Source organism: Hetaerina americana, unplaced genomic scaffold (assembly GCF_022747635.1).
Source record: "Hetaerina americana unplaced genomic scaffold, ioHetAmer1.1.p SCAF_3, whole genome shotgun sequence".
NCBI classification, from domain to species: Eukaryota; Metazoa; Arthropoda; class Insecta; order Odonata; family Calopterygidae; genus Hetaerina; species Hetaerina americana.
The window spans coordinates 12,852,785-12,870,530 of NW_027286874.1; the positions used below are offsets into that span (position 1 = coordinate 12,852,785).

The window sequence follows — 17,746 nt, forward strand, 5'->3', positions numbered from 1 at the left end:
GTGCACCATTGCATGTAATGAGAGCCTATTGAAGGACTATTGTAAAAGTCACATAGAAACAAAAAATACCCTTAGATTGTTAAAAATAGTTTATTAATGGAAGAATTACTGTGTTCTGAAATGCGCATAATTAAATATTCTTGTTGGAAAATTAAATAAAACCTCGATCCTCTTTCCAAAGAGAGTCGAGGCTTTCTTCTTTTTAGCAAACAGCTTGCAAAGAATTGCTATTTGTTTTAATGAAAGAAATTTTATTTAGAGGTCTCAGGGTATGATAATGTTCCGACAGCCGTGTGTGATCGGAGAATTTGGTTGTCTTACGAAATATCATATCGACTTCTAAAAAACTCACTCTTAATTATAATGGGAATAATATAATATATTATTTTCCGCAAGTGAATGATCCGATCAAGAAATCTTAACAATCGGAACCCATTTATTTTGTTTGTATGTACGATATCTATCGAAATGTATTTCTACCATTTAACACACCTCTGATTAAGAGTGTTATATTAAATAGCTAATTCAGGGAAAAAATTGTTTGCATAGAGATGAGCTTTGCTTGGATGAGGACGATGTAAGGACTAATTGCGTTTACCTGAAATTAAATTAATAACTTTGCATTTGTCTACAGAATAGGATTACCACCTTGTTTCCAGATCCCTGCATCTCTACATGATCAGATCTATTAGGAATTTGGGAGTAATTCTTAAAAGTTGCTTAATCACTAACGAATAGTATTTGATTTTACCAAGCCCATATAAACTATCCATGTAAGTAAGTAACATGATAATCAATCGATAGGGATATTTTAGCAAGGTCAGCGTTAAATGTAACCGGAGGAGCTTAGCAAACGCTGATTCCAAACCTAATGACGAGAGGGTAGGGCAGCGGTAAATATTTCAATTTAAATAATATTAAGCATTATAAGGAGTAACTGTCCATAAATTAACTGAACATAATTAATTTTAAGGACTTATAGTATTTAAGGCTAATTTACATTAAAGTATCAACAACATTTTTAAAAACGATGTTAAGTTAAGATTTAGTTCTTATCATGAGTTAAGTTTACTTTTAAATGAATTTTTCGATTATCCTTTAAAAAAAAACAAAATATTTTAAATAATCCTGTTGGTTCTCAAAGAATAAATGATTCCATTTCAAGGAAAGAAAAACAAACAATGCAGGAAAGCGGGAGTTAATTCGTAACCTGGTACTGTATACTCTTGGGTGAATCTCTGGGAAAAAAACGTGCTATCCCAAGCAAACATGTACATTGTTTGCTCTATATTTTTTTTCTCCTTTGATACAAATAATGAAAATTTCCGACATATTTGTCTTGTTTTAGTTTAATATCCAGAATGATTATACCAACAATTTCGTTGCCCACAATTCTTGAATAGGTTATTTCGCGGAAGATTTTTTAAAATAGGGTCAGATACGCTTTCATAAAATGATTCTGGAGACTCTATACACAAGGAAGTTTGTTTACAATTAAGGAAAGGCCCTAGACGGAGTTCAAGAAGAGATCACGCAAAATATCTCTAGGGAAGGAGACCCGATGGAGAAACTCGAACGAGTTTTCGCCTTTCGGGCGGGGTAGCAGAGAATGAGATTATAACATGCCTAACACTGGCCTCATGATTGTACAACAGACGCATTTATCTTATAATTACCGTGTGGCAATGTTTGCAGCAACCTTTTCTCTCTTTCATCACACACTGATGTGATTCCATCATGCGATTGTCGATCTCTTTTCTCATTCCAAAAGTTTAACGTGACGAAGCGGACTCAATTCCATCTAGGTGAAACACATGGGAGAATGTGACAACATTAAAATTTATTTCGAACGTTTAATTAAAAAATAAAATTAAGGTACAATAATAATATTTGCACACTAATTAGAAAATATGAATTATTATTAAAAATTAAAGTTGTGGTCATTTTTGGATTGTTCACAGATAGCTGAGCTAACAAGGATGCGCTGTATATTTGTTTTTGCCTCCGCCATACAATCATTCATAATTACCCCATCTATAATTATAATTTGAAATACGTATCTATAAATAATAAAGTCAGCATATATGTATATACATATATTTGTATATCAATATAATAAAATTTCACTAATCAATAAATCGTTGCACGTCACACATTGTCTTTGCTTAATAGTTCATAATTTAATCCCAAATTGAATAAAGCCGGCTCGACAGGTAATATGAAAGTCTCGGTAGATAAAAAAACAATGTTATTAAATTAATAATTCTTTCAATGTTTCATAGGAACATATAAAAATTAAAATTATTAATAATTATCTCATATTAGGGATAGTTGAATGCTCAAATCAAATATAATTGAAAACATTACTCTGTCCAAAATATGTAAGTTTGATACGAGCTATTACTGAAGTGATTCCTGTTAAGGGATTTCATTTCCAATGACGGGAGAATTTATATCTTTAGTTCCGTAATTATTTTAGTGAACTGAAAAAATATGCTGATGTTTTTGAGGATAACTTTGATTGATGAAAGTGTTGCAATTTAATTCAGAATATACATATTTTAGATCCTCAATCATCCTGAATCATGAGACGTAAGAGGAAGGAAAGCGTTTGTCGAAAAAGAGAGCAATAGCGACCAAATGGGCGAACTAATCACTAGTAATGAGATGTCGGGCGGAAAAAATGAAGATGGAATCTGTGTGCAGAGCTTCATTACTCGAGAGAATAATTTATCTTGCGGAACGAATTCTGAAGTAAAAAGACGTTCGTAAAAGTGATGTTAAAGTAAAAGGAAGGGGTATACGTTACACGATTTTTAAAGGGCACTGAGACATATTTGCCGAATGAAGGTAGGTAGAAGTACTGATGCGACTCTATTTATTTACTAAACGATGCCGATAGCACGATCAATAAAGGAGGGATATGTGGGTTATCTGAGAGAACCTTAATTTTGAAATTGGGGCTAAAACTCACTTAAAATTAGAGGGAAAGTTAACGAAGCCAAAGTGCAATGAACCCTCTAATTCTCAAATCAATAACTAATTCAAGTTCACCATAGGGAAATCAGTAGTGGGTAAGCTTTTCCATGTTTTTTATACTAGCAATAAATTTCACTTTATAAATGCCATCAGTGCACCCAAGTGGAATAAAAAAATGTATTCCTAATTAATTAGAATACTCAATCATACAATATTAATTTCGACATTCATTAAATGGCTAATTTTTCGTCTGACGTGCTGAGGGAATCACTTCCTGACAGAAAGGACTTAAAAATTTCTCGTGTTAACATTAGTATATATTTCTTTAAATTTATAATAGTATATGCACCATTTTGTCAATATCATCATGCTTGATTTGTAAACGTTTCCGATAAAACTGAACGTTTATTAAAATAGAAATGATTTGTGTAATAATTGTTGGCCCCACCAAAAGCATTAACGCTAAACTGGTGAATAGCTAACTTGGTTTTAGAATATTGAAGAACGTGATGGAATGGAAGAACCAACACTGTGGTGGTAATTATATGAATACAAACAAACCTCTTCTCTTGAAAATATGTTTCGATTCCCCGACATTAGGAGTCCACATGACGAGCGCAAAAGGCGCGAACATTTTAATGTGCACGAATTTCATTGGAAACGAAAGCACTTACCCGGATCTGGAGCCAAATATTGGCTTTATCATGCATTAGGGAAGAGAATTTTCCTCATAAAACCTGTTTAATTAAAATCAGAGGCGCAACACACTCTCCCTCAAATAATCTTTTCCATATTTCAACGATGGAGAAACTTTATGTTAATTTGGTGTTGCTGGTAATTTCATACCTGATGGTTCTTTCAGGCAGTTTATGATTGAGTACTTTCTTCTTTAGCAAGAAGAACCCACTGCGGGCGTTTTTCCGTTTCGTGAACGAAACAAAAGAGTAAATAATCCTCGAATACGATAACATAATAAATCTGTATTTTTTATAATGAAAATTGATGCATGTTGCCAAAAGCTGGATTAAAAAATCCCAATTTGCTTTTTCTCGTTACTTCCTATCATTTTGGTCCTTTCCATTAATTTAAACCATAATGGACCGATAGTTTGTTAATACCGTCCGTTGTCTTTAAATTGTTATTAAAAGAAAAATTAAGCAAATAAATACGATAATCATAATGCATACACCAAAAAATCTCATCCATCAAATAAACTCGTACTAATTTCCTTAGAAACATTTTTCTATAAATGCAGACCTCATGTTTCTTTGTTCCGTCAAAAGCCTAAACTTGTAGTATGTTCGTAGGCACAGAGCTCACATGAAGTTTGACGTTTATTACATCCTTTATTAAGAAAATCCTATTCTGATACACACCAAGCGTTACTCGGAGAAAAATAAATATTTCCAAGGCGGAATATAATAGCAATCTCAAACTCAAATACATTTCTTATATTTGCAGCAAGATGTTTCAGTGTGCTGTTTTTATTTGTGTCACATGTGAAATACGCAATGGCCTTGGTTAAATCCATTTTCCTTGGAATATATTTGTATTGTTTAATTTCAGTTATCGTGATCCTCAAGAATGATTAAAGAATATCGTTTGGTTGCAGGGATAGATGCTGAAAATGACTGATATCTTCCTCTAAATGATGATACATAACAAAAGCCATTAAAAGAACTTTTTTTGTCGTAAATTATTTAACGTTAAACTCTAACAAAATATTGTCATTTAAGTATCATACCCATTACGAGAGATAAGTTATAGAATTTGGAAAATCTTATGCTTTGACAGCAAAGTTAAACAATTTTCTTCAAACTTGACGGAAATTTCTCAATTATACTTCGCTATTTCAAAACGGTCAGAAAAAAGAAAGAATAGGTTTGTTACTGGGTTATACATGCTAGGTCCTGAGGCAACTTACCTTCTTTTCAAGTAATTGACATTGGTGGTGAAGGATTGCTTGAAGCTGGAGAACGAAATTTTGGCGGCTTTTCGGCGACTAGTCGGCGGGAGTTAAAGCGTCGACCGCTCTCCTTCGCGGGACTCGGGCCGGGCAGGCGCGGAAAGCAGCAAGCAACCAGGGGCGGCCTCCCGTTCGGATGGACCCTCGCTCTCTGTCTCTCGCCTTCGGTCGAATTGCCGCAATTGGCTGGGGCGGCGGCGATTGGTCGCAGGAGATGGGGTGGGAAGACGGAGGAGGAGAAAGGAAGAGGAGGAAGAAAATGCTTCGAAGCAAACGAAGAGGACCTGTTGGCGAGAAGAAGAGCGGGTATCGGGGGAGGGAGGGTGGGTTAGGGATAGGAGAGGAGGAAGGAGGAAACGAAGAGTGAGAACGGTTTCAACAGGTGCAAGAGGTGATGTGTGCGTGAATTGCAATCATTAACGTCAACTACTCGGGTTTGCGTCCGGTAAAAATATTACAATAAGTGATTTATTTAATTTTTTGAAAAAAATTTTAAAAACCCTTCCCTCTCACGGCGACTTTTCCGCCCCCGTTGAAGTGCACTGGAGTGGACCGCCCAGGTGGGCGGGAGTCAAAGGGACGGGAGCGAAGGTAGGGAGGGGGCGAGAGAGGGGTGGGGAGGATAAAGGGTTGGCGCGGCAGAGAAAGGGAGAGTGGGTAGGGGGGCCGACCGAGATTCCAGGCCACCACCTCTATCCCCCTCTCCCTCTGAGTCCCCAAAGCTGCCACCTCGCCCCCCTCAACCCCCGCCTCCCTCCCTATCTCTCCCTCCTTCCCTCCTGCTCTCTCTCTGCGATCTGAATGGGTCTCCTGCTCGTGTCAAGGGAGTATGCCATCGCCAACGTCACCACGCGCGGTTAGTTCTGGATGGCGCAAAAGTAGTCGGGCGGTGGGAGTGTGGGGTGGGGGGTTTACCCAGCGAAACAATGGTACTCCGAAAACCGACACATTCATATGCTGCCCTCCCTCTCTCGCCATGGAAACGGGAAGGAGGGAGAGAGAGAGCGAGAGTCGGAAAACGCGTTCAACCGACTCGGAATGGTGATCTATTCGCTCGATTGGTTTCAACTAGTCCATTTACTCGGCGGGTACCCGTGGAGCTGCCGCAGGGGGCTGGATAAAATAAACATTGAGCGGGGAAGTTTGTTCACAGAACCGGTGCGGTCCGGAAGATAGGGAGTCAAAATGGACTGTGGCTTTTAGTACCGCCAGCTTAGTTAACCCGTTCGATTTCTGCCGTAAGCATGGGTGTGGTGTAGTCATTTAACGCTATCGCTGAGGCTGTGATGATAGACAGCCACTTTCAGCCTCTTTTAGACTTTTTGTCCAGCAAGATATAGGGGATTAATTACTGGAGGATGGGAATTGGAAGGGAGACGAGAAATTCGAAAATTGGAAAATAAGACAAGAAGAGAAAATCAGGTTCGGTACATCTTAAAGATCACGAAAGACGCCAAGGACCCAAAGGTTTCACGCCACTCACGAAATAATACTGGTTAAATTTTCCATCCGCGGAAGAAACAAAATTTCAATACCTAGGAATTTATTTGCTCTTAACATACCCTTGATATGATTTCATTCTAAGATAACTTTGTTGGTAACATTTTAGTGAAGACCTGGATATTTCTGGTCGTTGACATTTCAATTAATGACTTTATAACATGTCCAATTTAGAATAGTTGACTTCCTCCATACAGCTACTCGGGTGAATTACGACCACAATGAATTGAATACGATTCTTTAATCGGCAGAAATAAATTAACTTGATTACTATATCACTAAATCGTTTACTGTTTGAATCTTCTGATATTTTTTTAATAAACGTTAAGTTAAAATGTTTGTTCAGTTTTCGTATTAATCACACTTAGCGTACGCTTGTAGATTCCAATTTATCATTTAATTCGTTTACGAGTGATGATTGTTTGAATCAGGAATCAAGGAACCTATGGCACCCGAGTAGCTTTCAATAAAAAAAGGGATTTTTTGAGTTATAATTTAGCGCCAAGTACATAAAACGTGACAAGGATTTAAATAAGAAAAGATTAATATCATGGTTGAAAATTATTAAGAAAAACTAATTGGATAGGCACCTCCATTTGACAAGACATTTTGACCACTTTACGAGTGATACGGGAGATTTCTTGGAAATTTCATTACGGAGATACAATTTTAAAAGAAATGTGCTGTCACGCGAATGATATTAACCGATAAGCCTGATATCACGGAGCCATTCGGTGTAAGAGTGATCACCTATACTTTATTGTGGGAAATATTTTGGTGATTTAAAATAACCCTCAGAATAAGCTACGGCACTCGAATTTTTTTCCACAAAAATGGATAATAAGTCCTGTGTAAAGATGATGATACCACTGACTCGAAGAGTAATAGACTCTATCAGACTATATTCAATTCCTATCTGAAGAATAGAAATCGTTAATAAGATTCGAAAATCTGGAAGAACGGTGCAATCAGGGTATCAAATTAGAAAAAATCGGCTACGTGATCAACGATAAGGCAAAACACAATTGTATCTTTCTGCCAGTGAAAAGCGAATATCCACGCGACATATTTTCGGGGTAAGCGTAAAGATACCGCGAAGACGCCGCCGTAATTTACGCAACATTTACGGAACAAATAACGAAAAAGTATGGTTTTTAAAAATTATTTATTTTAAAATAACCAAATGGTAATATTAAAATAATTTTATAAATCATTAAAAATTTAACTACCGAATCTAGATTAGAGTTTAAAAATCCTTCCAGGATCGTTATCGATTACAATAATGAAAATCACGATTTGGAGATAATATGGACAAACTATTGTTTTCTCCGAGGTTTTTGTTGAAAATAATTTGCAATAATAAAAACAAATGTAAAAAATAAATAAATCTGTAGACAAAATGTTTGGCTAACATACGATCTCGTAAAATAGAATGTTTCGGAGGCATCGCTACTGAAAGTGTCACAAAAAACATAGCGATTTTTTCCCCGGCGGCTCTCAGGGTCCCCTTTGTGCTGCATGCTCTGCCTCTTATTGGGGCTCGAAAATTACAGCTATTATGTGAGCAAGAGCCCATATAAATGCCCTTATCACTGCTCACCATCCAGTCGCCATTAACTGACCATGAAATTTTTTTTTGTTCCATTCTTCGAAGTGAAAGGAGTAAAGAAAAAAATGTATTTTAGTGTCATTATGTAATTACAATACTTTGTAGTCAAGGAAAGAAATTATTAAGCTTATATCAATGTCATTAATTTTATATCGAGAATATCAAAGGATTCTCAAGATAGATGGCTTATACTTCGAACTGATGACAATGTAAATTAAAAATTTATCAATTCTAATAAATGCACCGGAAATGGAATTCTTTTTCGTGTTTGTTCAAATTGATTAGATTAACCTACTTTAACTTTAAGAACTACAAAAATTTTCAGAGCATGCATTAATAAATCGCCTGTTGCACGCGACTTATAATTTCACAGGCCTAGATGATAATTTCGTTTAAGATTTCTGTGCCTGAGTCGACTTCCAACTCACAACTTAATCAAAGGAAATAATCACACGAAAACATCCGATTTTGGATTCAAATACTAAATCTAGAATGCTCACGGCCAGCTGATTAGATACTTCTATTAGGTTTGGATTTCCGCTTGATAAAACAGGTTAGCACAACTCAGGAAATTAAATTAGATCAGATTAGCTATATCTGCTATTAGATAAATTGTATTTTGGTAGGGCTAAGATGTTTTCCTCCCGTGAGTCGAACCCCGAAATTGGATAATTTGCTTTTTATTGTGCGTGGAAAGTGAGAATTTAGGAAAATTCTGAGCTTCGGCATTTGCTAATATATAGATATATCCAGGTTCCGCACAAACATCACAAAATCCTAATCAGTGCCCTAATCTCCATGGGCTATATTTCCCGTCTCAGATCCGCTTTTCATATTATTTAGCTCTCATCACCTTCTTGGCTATAAATTTTTAACTGGATTTAATTTTGCTCTAGTTTACCCCTTTCTTGCTACCAGATTAAGCAGAGTAAAGGAGTATTGAGGACGAAGGTGTAAATGCTCACACCTGAAAACTGCAAAACGGTATTGAATGTAGACAGGAGCTATTTTAATGTTCTCGCATAATTTCAAACTTTCATAGGAGTAGTATGAATAAAGAATAATTAATAAGAGCAATTTTTCAGTTTCACTACCCACTTCAACTCGCATATTATTGTATACCCTTATACAAAAAATTTTTATCTATAATATGTAAAACGACCACAATTACGATCATCTAATGTCATCAATCAAACTGACTCGATTACTTGTAAATAAACGGGATGGACATATCTTATTTAATGCAAAAAAATAATGCTGAAATTTCTTTTCGCCGCAATGTAGACATGGCAGGTATAAAGATAGCGCCTTCCTAAATTTATCTGAGAGTTTTGACACTTGGAACATGACTACAATTTTAAAATTGCCTGTGCGAGGTACGTCCGAAAACTATCCGACCTCCGTTCATATCTCCGCATTGGCGCTAATCTTCGTGATCCGGGCCGAGGCATCCTTCGAAGTAGTCCCCATTTGATTAAACTACATGCTCCCAGCGGTGCTTTCACATCTTAAAGCAGTCCTCGAATGCAGATTTTGGAATAGCCTTCAGCTCTCGCGTCGCATTACTCTGAATTTTCTCGAATCGCTTTCCATTGTGCGCCATTTTAAATTTTGGGAAAATTTAAAAGTCGCAGGGAGATATTATGGGACTGTAAGGAGGCTGGCAAAGCTGTACAGCCTTGTGTTTCGCAAAAAATTGCTGCACAAGGTTCGATGACTGAGCCGGCGCGTTATCGTGGTGAAGAAGCTAGTCACCGCTTAACCAGAGACGCGATCGTTTTCTTCCCATGGCATCACGCAATCTTTTCAGAACTTCAACGTAATATTCTTTGCTGATCGTCTAACTTCATTGAGCATATTCGCAGTGCACATCACCCTCAAATAAAAAAAATAATTAAAAACGCAGGTCAGATATTTTTCGGACACACCTCGTATGCCTATGACTTCACAAAAAAAATTGTATTCCAAATTTTTCATCCTTATGACTTTATATATAGAATCTCATAGGTATAATATTTGAATAAGAGTAAATAAGTACACTGTTTGGATGGTCCTGAATGGCTAATTATTATTTGGGGGTTCATACGCAAACCACGAAACAATGGAGCTTCTTAGGCTTACGTGTGATCAGAAGTTACTTTTTATAGCAATAGGAATAGAGGTTTTCATCATTACGAAATCGGGTGAAAGTTAAATACTGCATGAGTTCTCCCATGTGTCTTACACATTAATGGTTAATGTACTGTTAAAAACGTTCTAATTAAGTATAATACATTTAAATGCGGTATATAGTATACATAAATAAGTCATATATTAACTGTTATGACGTTATTCTTTTATTAAAGTCAATACTAGGAGAACATATGTTTTCCAATACATTTACATTCAATGATAAAATTTTCCTATTTAACAGAAACAACTTTCCTGTCCGTTTAATATAAACTAGCGATTGAATTATAAATATAGCAACAGCAAACTTCAATTAAATAGCCAGTTTTTAACTATAGCGTTCTGTGTTTTTATTAAATATTCGGCACTTTAAACACATTGGCGCATAAAATAATGAATAACCAGATTCGACTAAAATCACTGGCCAAAGTCATGAGGCAGGAAGAGAAAGAATGTAAACTCTCGGAAGAAACGGAAATTCACAGACACTTGCTGTAATTAATTTAGAAAGGATAGGGCTTCAGTTGCACGCCAAATATAACCGGCACCGTGTTCTCCTAATCCTCTTCCCTGTATGCAACACAGCCGGGTGATCTCAGTACTCGTGTGACTGCAGCCTTCCTCCTCCCTCTTTCAACCTGGCTGGCTTCCCTGCTCCGAACTCGCGGGCCAACTCAAGGGGAAAACATGTCGCAACGCACTTCTCATCCAAAAAAGATGAAAGTGAATGCATGTAAAAGTTACATGGTGACTTCAATTTATTATTGTACTGGAGACGCCTTTCGCAATCATTACGAGCAGTGATAAATTTCCGGATGGTTACAATTAAATATATACATATGTCAATTTCCTCCTTCGGGTACTCATAGCTGCCAACTCATTTCGTGCGATCCTACTCTTTCTTATTCCCTTAAAATCTTCCCTTTCATCGCAGACATTAATATTATGCTACATTGCGATTCTTCCCCATCCCATTTTTGTTTTCTTCAAATTCCTCTACTCTTTCCCCTCTCACTAGCTTTCTCTCTATCATATTTATTTTATCTACACTTCTGCGTAGTAGCCTCATCTCCAAACCAAGCATCTACAATGAGGAAAAGTATGAACATATACATACAACCATCCTATTTCCGCAAATACCAATTTTTGGAAATAATACAGAACTATCGCATATCAAAGAATAGACTAATAGCTGATCGTGATACTAGTTCACTTCGGAAATATATTATCTCCTGATGTTTCCTAAGTGAAAAATTGATTTAAAAAATTAAATTGATGATGATTTTTGCTTAGACAACTCATGCTTTAGGATGCCGTGATGTACAGTGGCTTGTGATTGCATCAGTTTCCGATGCCGAAGGCTCGGCCTTCAATAATGGGTCGGTAAATTATTCTTTGATGTTTCGAACCCTATTTGGGTGCCTTATCCACATCGCTTCTCGGGCCTTGTGTCCCCAAACGGATGATCGGCCAACGATGGGTCATCCGTACGCATCAGTGACTTTTGTTTTGAGCATCAGCGTTTCCCTAATAAGAAAATTTCTCTGAGGGTACAATCCATCCCATAGTTTGCTCCTTTACTCTGATAGAGAGATTAATAATTTTAAATTATGAATGCAAAATTCATTAGGAAATAGAGTGATATTATTATGCCAATAACACGAATAAAATATTTTTCATGCCTCGTGTCAAACCTTAAAGCACTAGCACTAGCACATATATAGGGTAGATGAGGACTCAAAAATGTTTAACTACGTCTTGTCCCAGAAGTTGATTATAGTTAAAAGAAGACACAATTCTTAAATTTTGAAAGGAGTTGAAACAAGAGAATTCCTAAATCGTTTTAAAATTATATGATCTATAAAAAATACTCTTTTAAAGTTAAACAAAAATAAATTTTCAATGAAATTGTTTGTATTAAAAAACCGCACTACTACGAAATATACTCTCAAGGGGAATAGACTTGTTTGAAAAAAGTTGTCCTCTGCAATAGCCTATGTTCTACGAAAAGGTTCCACGTCTATGTGTTTTCAATGAATGATAAAAACCATAATACTTAGGTCACGGAAGCTGATGACGCACTGAAGTGTGGTTTGTACGGGTTGTGATCTATAGATAATTTCTAAAAGCAGTATGATACTATTACAGTCCACGAGTTTTGAAATTAAAGCTAAATTTTTGATAAATTCAATGATTCTACGAAGAGCATTATGGTGACTGTTTTTAGAAATTTATTTGTTTCATTTTCGAATATCACTAATTACTAGAGAGTATACTTCTACAAATCGGTGAAACAATCAAATTTTAATCAATCTGAAATGCTAAAAGGAATTAAAAGATTTTTTAGTTTCCATCAATTGTGAACCTAAATATTTGCGTTAAATCAACCATTTTTCATCACTCCACTGCAATTATGGTTGACTGATCGTGCCGAGTGATTATCCTCCAAGCATAACGAGAAACTTCATTGCGAAATATCGGGTTTTTACGAAGGCAGCAATATCGGTAGTAACAAAAATGTAAGGAATTCGGTTTTCGTCAACCAACGACAGAACTCTCTAAAACTTGATTGGAGACCTTCCAAAGGTCATGTGTTCCACCCATTAGATACTCGTTTCTCTGGATAAAGATTGCGCTGCCCTCCTCCCCGTTTCTAATGCAATTCCATTACTATCGATCGATGCTCCGCCGCCAAGCTCCCCCCACGGCTTTCTGGAGCACAGGAAGGGGTCCCGACTGGAGGACTCGGACTCGGCATAATGGAGAAAGTGAATGAACTTTCGCTTTTCTCCGATCGCACAGAGGCAAGAAGTTCATCCGTATCCCAAGAGACAAGTGGAATTCGAGGCAAATAAAGAAATGGGCCCTCGAAGAGTACCGCGCAAAGGTTTTCAGAGCTTCTAATATTTTCAAATCTCAGCCCATGAACGGTAATTGGGGATAGTTATATATTTCGGGAAATAGAATTTTTACAGCTTGGTCAGCTTTATAAGGATATCAACGGTTTAAACTGCGCGTTTGTATGCATTAAATTCAAATATGCATATATATATTTATATGAGATTTATGAGAACGGATTATTGTGATATGTAGTTTGGGGTATAAGGATATTTTGCGTAAGGTAAGCAGGGCTTAGGAGTGTAGTACCTAGGCTCATCAAAAACTTACCCTAACCCGGTAGACTACGACTAATTAATTGAAGAAATAAAATGAATAGCCCAATTTATTAAGATTTAAATTATTTTAATAAAATAAAAATATAATTATGAATAAAACTTTTTCAAGATTTCGTACCAGCAATTGAATAAAATAAAAGGGACTTCTTTAACTTTTATACTCATGGCCAAAATTTGGATATGTTAGAAAAAGGCAGAGATATGCTAAACATTACATAGCTAAAAGAGATAATACCTTAAGGTTTTAGGAACGTCTCCAAACATTGTTTAATGGGAATGCACTGGATGCCTGTCAAGATTTTACCCGCAATGGACAAAATTATATTATGGCTTGCGCAAATATGATTGACGATTATTGAATTTACTTCTAAATCTGTAATCCTATTTGGGGATACTTATTCCTCGAGGAAACACCCGCAAATCCTAATTGAGGATCCGAATGAGCAACCCATGTGATTTAATTTCTTCTCTGCGGTCCTACGGTGCTTCTTCAGCACTGTTTTATTATTCGTTGTTTGTTATAGCCTCTGCCTTCTTTTGTACTGTTCTTTTAATTTTTTGTATCCCTGGCTTGATCCCAGTTTTGATTAGATGCCTTGCGGTCCGTGAGCTTATATTCGGGTCACTGACGTTTGAAGAAAACTCCTTGCAAACTAAGAGTGTCGCTGTGGATATAAATGTGCCCCCCTTATCTTTCGTTTCAATTCCCTCTTCCCTCCTCTTGTTTGATCCATCGCGGGTGAGATGAGTTTGGGTCCGGGATCGACCGCGAAACTACAGCTACTCGTTTGTGGCTGAGCCGTTCCCTTAGACCACAGACTCCCATCCTTAGGAAGACAACCAAAGTGTGCTTTTGAATGAGTAAGGCTTATATCGTATGGCCAAACTGGGCAGACTGCGCTGATGTCGACGCATTTGAAGTCTTTGAAGTTTCCAAGCGATAAATCCATGTGAGGGGAAGTTCACTATTTATGAATGTTCCAAGTACTTTGCTTTGATAATTAGCGGCGAGGTTGACTGACAAACACGACGTCGTTGGGAATTTGAGATGCTTAATAAAGTAGCCACCGGTCTCGTCTGCGCCCCGTCGTTATAATCCACGGAGCTTTCTGTTCTTGCGACCTTGGATTTTCTCCTCTCCTCGTCTTAATTGGAGAGGTAATCTAGAGAAACGAGATTGGTTTGATAAATAACGCAACTTTAACCAGCACGCGTGTGACTTTGCTCTTACTTCAAGTGCGCGAAAGATTTGGACCAAAAATCTTAGCAAAAGAGTTCTCCTGAAACATACATCGGCGCCTCATCTGGTGCAGCGTTGGAGATGGACAACGGAGACGTTTGTATTAGATATCTATAAATAATAACGTTGGGGGAATAGGACGAGGAAGTTGAAAGAAAGGGATAAAATTTCATATCAGCCTCAAATTATACCCCTACACTCTTTCGCAGGAGCATCCTACTTTGTATTGGCGTTTGTAAATATAATCAGGACTATTGTTTTACAAGTATTATTTGCATGTATGTGTACGTAGGATATTTTGTGTATTATATGTGTGTATGTTTCATATATTGGGTTATAGTTTTTAATTATACTAAGCAGCTATTATTTTGTGTTGCTGAATGTTATTCCTTAGATATTATATGTATTAATTTTATTGCTATTTAATGTACATTTATGAAATGAGTCCGTTAGTTTATGAGTGACGTCTTGTAAATGAGTGACGAGGGTTTAGATGGTAGAAGAGACTCTATAGTCTCAATCTCGTCCCAAAATAAGGAACTATCTATTTATCTACAGTGCAGTTGTGATACTGGCGCTCAATTCACCATTGAATTATGTGAAATAGTGTTGAATTATCAACGGTATTTTTTCGTAAATCCCCTGAATATGACTTATCATTGGTACAATTTACGAAATAGTTGGTGAGAATTTTGTTTCCTTGTTAATGACCATAAATGTTAAGAATACGACGACACTTTGCTCATTCCAAATAAGAAGTGAAGAGAGGAGTTTCGAGCGATATCACTCATAAGTTCGTAGATGTTGCGTTTTTTGAAGACAAGATCTTTTAAAACCGAAATATGATGTAACAATGTAATACAGCATTATACCGCGTCGTCCCGATCAATGTCGTCAGGAGTTGAGATTTAAAGGAAATCTCTGTCTGCTATTTATGATTTTATATTTCAAATGCGCCCTAATAATACCTCTCTCTCTCTCTCTCCTCAGCATAATGCCCTTGGATATTTACGAAGTTTTCTCGAATGACCTTAAATACTTTCCGACTATAAGAAAGCTTAGACTCATCAGAAAAATTATTTTAGTTTTTAAATGAGTTTTTAACGGTTCCGTCCTAGTGGAACTAGGGTTAAATTGTTCACTAACGGTTGGGAAAGTCAGAAGAAATCAACTTTCCCGATTGAAAACTTCCTGTTTCATCTCCCCTTAGTAGTTCCCATTGAAGTTTACAAAAATCTGATGGGTACACGCACGCACACTTTTTTGAACCGCACATAATTTTCCTTCGGCTGATGCGCGGGACGCTACGTATTTTGCTTTTTTTCTTCTCATGGTCGAATCACACGAAAGTGCAAAATAAAATACGACCGTAACGGATTGGCACTCTGTTGGACGCTCTCGAATCACTGTTTAATGCAGAAGGATTCACTTTCCCGCCCCATCCTCCCCTGCAGATGGTGGGCGCACGCAACGAGCGAGTTTGCGTAAATATTTCACGAGCCAAAGTAAGTTCCTCCGCCATACTTCGCGCGGCCAACGGATAACACTCCCAGACCAAAGTTGGACGCGGAAGGGGGGAGGCGGGAAGAGATAGAGAGAGAGACGGGGGAGGGGGAAGGGAAAGAAATGGCAAAGCAAACTCGCCGAACCAAAATGGAATTGACCTTTCACATTTCTCTGACAACGCGGACCCATATTTCCAGTTCTGTATCCAACGGCGCGGAATGGAAAAAGCATCCCTTCCGGCCTAAACAAGGCTCCTTTCCTTCTCCCTTCGCCTTCTCCCTAGCCTTCATTATTTTCCCCGGCCCGAAAAAGGCCCGAATCGCTTACCCTGACACAATGCTTTCTGCGGGACGACTACTGGTTAGGGTGACATTTTCGTCCCACACGCTCTCGCCCCATCGATCTCCTCACACCGGTGCCTTCATATTCCAATTCCAAGCCGTGTATATACATATATCCTTCCATACAGACGGAAAGTACGAGCAGTCTGCCTATCAAACTTTTATTCGTATTGAGAAAGGGAGAGACGGGGAGGAAGGAAACGGAAAGACGGTGGCGTAAGAGCGAATCAAACAGTAGGTAAAATACTTGTGTGCCTATGGGCGTTTGCGCGCAAGAAAGCAAATGTTCGTTCTAAAGTTCAGCCATTAAGTTGGCAATCAAAAGCTAGACCCAGAGTAAACGCACGCGCAATCATTTGCCTTGTACGGGGAAATGGACGGAAGGGTGGGGGAGTTGGGATTTCTAAGGGATTCCGGGGAGGCTGGCGAAAGTGGGTGCCGAGACGGGAGGCTTGGAAGGGAGGGGGGAGGGAAAGGAGGAGATGAGGGAGAGAGACGTAAGGTTTGCTGGAGAATAAGTCGGGGAAGGGTGGGCGGGTGATGTAGAGCAGACACGAGGAGGGGGAGGGAGGGAGGGAAGACGGATTGCATGGGTCCCTTAAAAGGGTTGGAGGGTGGGATGGGGGAAGTCGGATGGGTAGAGCTTGGAGGATAGAGTTAGCGTGAGTGAGGTGGAAGGAAATGCAGGTGGTTGGAGACGAAGTTTAAAAGGTACCGATGGAAGTAAGGATATTTGGAAGCGGCGGAGAAGATTAAGGCCAGACAACGGAATAAAGTGGTGGTAAATCGGAGGAACATCGTCTCACTCCCACCTAAAGGATAATGGGGTGGGGGGAGGAGACACGAAATAAATGCCGGGACCAAAAAACCGGGCGGGGGAAGATGATGCTGAGGATTTAGTTAGACGAAGAAGGACGCATAACAATACCCTACATGAGTACCATCAAAATCCGTCATAATTAGTTCCGCAAAGTTTATAGTCTTTTGAACCTGGGCCGAAGAAAAGTAACTAAAATGATTACGAAAATGAAATGACTAAAGGCGAGTGATTAGATTAAAAAATAATAAGCAATATAAAGCTGAATAAATATATATGCTTTCGCCAATATCTTTTTCAATATTATTCAATTTTTCAATATATTATTCAATTGTAAATCGGAATGAATTTCGGAGTGGAGTGCAAAGCTCTGCGATAAGTGATACCATTTTATTTGAAACAATTAATGCACCAAAATATCATTGTTCTACGATTAAAAAATG

The 17,746-nt window shown here is 37.8% G+C and overlaps 1 protein-coding gene across 1 annotated transcript in view; it reads right to left on the reverse strand.

The window, feature by feature from the left end:
- Positions 1-17,746, reverse strand: part of Syn (synapsin) — a 65,823-nt gene that overhangs the window by 37,333 nt on the left and 10,744 nt on the right. Inside the window, exon 2 of the mRNA XM_071587689.1 lies at positions 4,904-5,229. The gene's annotated coding sequence lies outside the window, so the exon portion shown is untranslated. The remainder of the gene's footprint in view (positions 1-4,903; positions 5,230-17,746) is intronic.